General features: G+C 36.0%; 1 pseudogene; it reads left to right on the top strand.

Moving 5' to 3' along the window:
- The first annotated feature begins 587 nt into the window (after positions 1-587).
- LOC133862643 (mediator of RNA polymerase II transcription subunit 6-like) lies at positions 588-6622 on the top strand (annotated as a pseudogene).
- The last annotated feature ends 381 nt before the right edge of the window (positions 6623-7003 follow it).

The raw sequence follows: 7003 nt of genomic DNA, 5'->3' as shown, positions 1-7003 counted from the left end.
ACAATGTTAATATTTATATAAGTTGAAGTTTATTTAGAAATTATGGTATATTGCATTTGAGATCATGATTTTGAAATTTAAAAAGAAAAAGAAAGAAAAATTGTGAACATGATATTTCTGCTGTGAGAGTTCTGACGTTGTTATATATAGTAGCATCACGTAAAAATCTAAATATTTTCTACTTACAATTGTTTATAATTCCGTGCATTAGAGTTTTTGTTGGAAGAATAATACAATGTTTTATTTCCAAATGAAAGAAATAATTATTCTTCTCGTTTATAGTAAGAATCGCTATTTCTCAATTTAAAGAATAGTATTTTGATGAAATAGTTATTTTGAAAAAAAAATAATAATTAATTAGATATTCGTAAGAATAATTATTCTATTCAAAAAGTCTAAACATGGACCCCAACAAAATCTAAACATTGTACAAACAAGTAACGGCAAAATTATGATCCTTTGAGAACAATATGGACAATTGTAACAATCGCCTCAAGAACACTATTCCCTATCGAAATGGTTTATTACGTTAACAACCTTAAATGTCGCCGCTGCAATTAGTTAGCTAAAGTTGATCGAGCCAAACAACGACGGCTACTTTGTAAAAGCCCTCGCATCTCACACTCAAAGCTCACACACACAACTGCCGCATACATAGATGGCGATGCCACAGGCGGGGCCTGGGCAGTCAGGGTTGGAGGGGGGCCCAGTGGCTCCGCCAGCGTCTCCGGGCACGGACATGACGGGGATGTGCTTCAGGGACCAGCTGTGGCTCAACACCTACCCTCTTGACCGCAACCTCGTCTTCGATTACTTCGCCCTTCCACCGTTCTACGATTGGACCTGCAACAACGAGCAGCTTCGCATGCGCTCCATTCACCCCCTCGATCTCTCCCACCTCTCGTAAGCCCCACGGGTTGAATCTTTTCTTCTTTTTCTTACGGTTTGTGCTTCTTCTGTAACTCTAGTTTTGTTGATGACAAAATTGGGTAATGGACTTTGAAAATGATTGTTAACATGCTAATTGCCAGTAAGCTCGATCTAATAAAGAATGTTTTGCTCCGTCTCAATCTACTTTTTGACATGGGTAATCAAAACTTCGGTTGTTTCTTTCAATTGTTATTAAACCTGAACTGGTCTGGGCGGCCAGACCGTGAACAGAGTGACCTAGCCTCTACACTGTTCCCGGTCTTCAATTAGATCTGTTAAGCATATGAACTGGTCAAATCCGATGAGTTTTTCATATACTTCCCGAAATTAACTCTCTCTATTGCTATTTGCATTGAGTTTCTTGATATGAGCCTGATATTTCTTTTCATGAAGCTAAACCCAATGTTTGATCATCAAATCTTGTATTTACATTATAGAAGCAGTGTTATGTCAAATGTCCAAATAAACATATCATGCATAAACAGAGCTCAACAATTAAATATTATATCAAGTATGTCATTATATATTTAAATGATTTTATCGGAATAAGTGATATAAGTTGTTTTGTGTGTGTGTGTTTTTCTTTCTTTTCGTGTTTTTTACTTATCAAAACATAAGTTGTTTTGTGTTTTTTAAATTTTTTCTTATTTTTATAAATAGCATTATTTTAATTAAATTTTAAATGGAAATGGGATTCGATCCGTGACCCTCTGGTTGAATCAGTGATCTGGTGACCCAAGACCTACACAAGGTCAAAGCCCTGTCCAGGTTTAATAACTATGGTTTCAGAGTTACTTTTGGATGCAAGATGATAGCAATTTTCACTTCTAGTTACCTAGTTTTAAGGCACTGTTAAAGATTGTGATTCATGTGGCCGACCCCGGATGTTTAAATTATGCCATTGTTAAAGATTGTGCTTGTTTTTGTTGAATAGGAAAATGACAGCCACAGAATACATGCTACATGAAGTATGGAGCCCCATCTTTTTGTTATCCGCAAGCAAAAGAGGGATGGTCCTGAGAAAGTTACACCAATGCTGATTATTATATTCTGGATGGTTCAATTTACCAAACACCACGGCTTTGCAATGTTTTTGCTTCTCGAATTGTAAGTTCTTATGTTTTCCCTTTCCTCATTATAATATTCTTGAAAAGTGCACACAATATGAACATTTCAGCACTTACTGGAATGAAATTTGCATTACTAAAGCCAAATGTATTCATGAAAACCTGTGTTTCCTAAAGCCAAATGTATTCATGCTTATGCTAAATTATTGCCATATGGAAGCTGTAGTTAGCTATTATTCTTTTTGTTTAGTTTTAATGATTTCCTTGTTTTGTTTTCTTCTTCCTCTTGATGTCTTTCTTGTATACTTCCTATGTACTTGATTGCGCTTTGCGCTTTTTAATGATATTTGTCTTACTTATCAAAAAAAAAAATAAGTTAGCTATTATTCTTTTAAGAGTAGAAGTTGGCATTGTAAATATCAGTGCAGATTCCAGAGAGTGATATGGCAAAATTGGATGTCTACATTCTACTCATAACAATAGAAAGGCTACTTTGAAATGATATTTCATTGTTATCGTTAATATTTGAATTTTGGAGGGCCAACTCTTAGTTCATCTTGTTTATGTACTTCTGTCGCAGGGACAGGCTCTCTATTATATATCAAAGGCTTTTACTACTGCTGCCTCAAAATTGGAGAAGATTGGATATGGTAGCTGCTTGCTTCTAATTTTGCTCCTTTTCATTATGCTTCATGTGCCCCAAAATGGTGCCTTTCCTCTTTTATTGGTCCCAAAGTGATTCTCCATTTATTTTCATCGTGCTATATTTATACATGTAAATATAAATAAATAAATAAATATAAATGTAAATATTTATACATGTTTTAAAAGGCGGGCTGGGTATTAGAGATTTAGTGTTGTTCAACCGGGCTCTGTTAGGCAAATGGTTGTGGCATATGGGATTGAGAGGGAAGCTTGGTGGAGAATTGCGGTGGATTTCAAGTTTGGCAGTTTATGGAGAGGTTGGTGCTTCTTAGAGCCTATAGGTGCCTTTGGGGTGGGGATGTGGAAGAACATCAAGAAATGGTGGGAGATTTTTTTAGGCCTTTCTAGATTTGAGGTGGGGGATGGGGGGCTAGAACCAAATTTTGGCATTATATGTGGTGTGGGGATAAAGAAGCTTTTCCTGTTTTATTTGGAATTGTTCAAGCGAAGGATGCTTTTGTTGCGGATAATTTGGAACTCTTGGGTGGTTCTAATCAGTGAAGCGTGAGCTTTTTTAGAGAAGCGCATGACTGAGAAGTGGATGTCTTTGCTCTTTTTTTTTTTTTTTTTTTTTTTTTTTTTTTTTCAGGTTTTGCACTCCAAAAAATGCTAGTTCAAGGTCGAGTCTTTCTTTAGCTCTCTGGCTTACTCTGTGGGGAGTTACTTTCCTTGGAAAAGTGTGTGGCAGACTCAGGCTCCTACGCTGGCGGCTTTTTTTGCGTGGTCAGGGGCTCTAGGTAAGATCCTTACAATGGATAATCTCAAGAAGAGGCATGTTATTTTGGTAGATAGATGTTGCATGTGCAAACGTAACAGAGAATCGGTGGATCATCTTCTTCTTCATTGCGTTGTGGCTTATGCTCTTTGGAGTCTCTTCACGCGTTTTGGTTTGTCTTGGGTTATGCCTAGGAGAGTCATTGACTTCTTTGCTTCTTGGTGGACGTCTGGGAGGACGAGGAATGCTGCGATTTGGAAGATGGTGCCGACATGTCTTCTTTGGTGTGTTTGGAAGGAAATGAATAATAAGTGTTTCGAGGATTTGGAGAGGTCCTTAAAGGATATTTTAGCTTCTTTTTTTCATATTTTGTATCTTTGGACTGTGGCCTTTGTGTACCCTTTGTCGCTTAGTTTTATCGATTTTCTTGTTCGTTTTTCGCTTTCTAGTTAGGTGCTTTTTCTTGTATACTTTTGGTGAACTTAGGGGCGCCTTATTCTTTTAATAAGACAAGTTTATTACTTATCAAAAAAAATATTTATACATGTAATAAATACATAAAAAATTTAAGAGACCAATAATTGAATTTTGCACTTTTTGATACCACCCCTTTCTTATAGTGTTTTCTTAAATAATAAAGTAGAAGGACAATATTGGAAAAGCAATATGAAAAGTATGAGGTGCCAATGCATTTATTATTTATCCTTAGTGCCTTCTTCAGAAAAGAAACTCATCTTGTGATAGCATTTAATTGAAAACAGAGCATTCATTCATTTCCTTCCAAAGACACCACACTTTGTAGTTTTGAGGATTGTGAGAGGAATTTGAAGGAGATTTTAAGTCTTTATTTTTCAACACTTTGTATTTTTAGACAACTGCTTTTGTTTCTCCGTTGGAGATTGATTATTATGATTTTCTTATTCTTTTTGCCTCTTTTAATTAAGTGGCTTCTCTTTTATACTTTCTATTTTCGTGGAGGCACCTTATGCTTTTAACGATATCTCGATTACTTATCGGGAAAAAAAAAAGAAAAAAAGAAAGTGCATTCAACAAAATGGTTGTGTTAGCCATATGGAAGGGTGTAGCTCTAGAACTTTAGTAGATAGGTGTATTAGTACGCCTTTGGGTTTATTATATTATTAATTAAGAGCATGGTTTATTTGAATTTAATTGCTTTTAACTCTTAGAATAGTGATTTCGAATATTCCATCTGGGATGTGATCAATTTAAATCTAAACTATGAGTAATCTCATTATTGTGATAATTTAGATGAAAATTGCTTGTTTTGTTTGCTAGACATGGTTACTTGATCTAATGCCCATATTGTTTTCTCAATTTAGTTTCTGTATGCGTGTCAGTGTGTCACCACATAAGTTTGGATTACATTAATTTTAGGTGTATTGTCACCTATGTAACAAGGAATGCTACCAAGTTCTAGCTCAAATGGCACGTCCTTCCGCCATAAAAATAAGGGCACCTCCTTTCAAGTTTAATAATTGAGATTTCTTCTAAGAGCATGAGAATCTTGGTTTTGTTCTCCTCTATAGATGGTAATGAACGAAACTCAACAAGGCCTTACAACTTATGGCCATTGTGTTGTTTTGGGATAGCTCGGTTGCTCTTACCCCCATGTGGTGGCACACATTTTATTGTTATATTTGCCAGTGTAGTTGTTGGTATTTGACTGCACATGATGAAAACATGTCCAACACGCTCTTATCTTTTTCCTAATTGGTGCAAACATCTGACAACTTTGTTGATTCATTTCTTATGGACCTTGTTCTTGTCTTATGTATCATACAGTCATGCCGTTAAAGTTCTCATTTTTATCACATTGCTCTGAGAGTAAACAGCCTTGGTTAGATTTTGCGATCTTGCTTAAGCTTGTGTGGCTGGCTTGGTGGTATTATGATATTGATGATAACAGATGGTAGGTCTTGGTCATTCTGAACCTAAAGACAGTTTGTCACCATCCGTGTCTCTGGTGCACACACATGTATATGAGCATTTATGCATTTGCCATTTTGATTGTGACCTTTTCCCCTTTTTTATATGTCATTGTAACTTGTTATATGTTTTGTTGTCATTTCTGATGCAGCTGATGCTGAAAATGAGAGTGCAGCCTCGGAATCAAAGGTTACTAAAGAGAATTAATTTCATGGAAGTTAAGCGAGTAGATCATATTCTTGCATCCTTGCAACGCAAGGTAACTTCTCTATATCTCTAGAAATTTTCTCTTACTCCATTGAAGAATTTTTTTTTTTTTTTTTACCATCTTTATGGGCCATTGCATTAGAAGATAATTCATTAGACAGCTTGGGTACTAGTGGCAATATGTTGAATCTATGCTTGAACTCAATTCAATTGAATAGCCTTTGCATTAGTATATATGCTAGTTCATATGCACACCTTAGTTTTTCCACCAATTTGAGTTACTGGCAAATGTAACCCCTCAAGGCATTTATGTATTTCTTATATCTTATTCTGGTAAGATCATTGTTCTTTTTATGTTTTTAACATTGGCTAATTTGTTGTCTATGGAAGCTCAAAGTAGATGCAAGACCATGATTATCAGTTTCTTATTCTTGCATAGATGAATTACTGTCTTAGCCAAAGAAAAATGTTTTTACTGTCAATATAATTGGTTTAGTTGGTTCTCAGTTTGGTTGCAGGCCACAGATTTTTTATGGATTGTAAATTTGAATTCTCGTCAAACACTTAATACTAAGTTTTTTCTTCCTTCGACTCTCTGTTTGGCAGTTACCACCAGCTCCCCCTCCGCCACCATTTCCGGAAGGGTATGTTCCCCCTCCCACTGCAGATGCAGAGAAAGGACCCGAAGGCCAGCAAGCAGTAGGAGAACCACAACCTCCTGTAGTTGATCGCGTTATTGATCAAGGTCCGGCTAAAAGAATGAATGTTTGAAGAACATTTGGTTGCCCGATTTATTAGCTTCCAATAGTATATTGAAGTGAAGGCTGCCCACAAGACAAAATTTTCTGGCAGCTAAGTCCTGACTTGAATGTCAAACTAACTACATTTTGTTTGTTTCTATGTCTGTTAGACCTTAATATTTGAAGCTCAGTCCATGATCCTTTGTAAAATGTGTAAATCATTCTAGTCAGGTATCTTGTTTCACAGCACTAAGATGAACAAAATTAACATATTAATTTTCCTTTGAGAAATGCTACATGTAATTTATAGTGCTTACTGTCTGATGTGACAATATTGATATATTCATACATATTAACCTGTCTAAAATTTTATTATAATTTTCACTGCCATATCAATGATACTCCACTTGAGAGCAAGTAGCTGGAAATATATATAGCATTTCCCTTTTCCCTTACGGTGTTATTTCTCCGGTTGATGACCTTGTGTAATACATTTAAACGGCTAATTAAATAGAAGCAACGGAATAGAGGAGAATACCCAATTTTGTAAAAGCTTTGTTCTCTCTCCTATCTGTGATATTTTTTCTTTGTAAGCCTACATGGGAGGGAAGCCCCCCTCCCTGTAACACCCCTCTTCTCCCCACTTTCTCCTCTTTGTGTCCAAACAACCAACCAACCAAAAACCTAGAGAG

The sequence above is a fragment of the Alnus glutinosa genome, chromosome 3 (assembly GCF_958979055.1).
Source record: "Alnus glutinosa chromosome 3, dhAlnGlut1.1, whole genome shotgun sequence".
Classification (NCBI taxonomy): domain Eukaryota; kingdom Viridiplantae; phylum Streptophyta; class Magnoliopsida; order Fagales; family Betulaceae; genus Alnus; species Alnus glutinosa.
The sequence above is the reverse complement of the archived record's forward strand: the minus strand, read 5'-3'. Positions and strand labels throughout refer to the sequence as shown.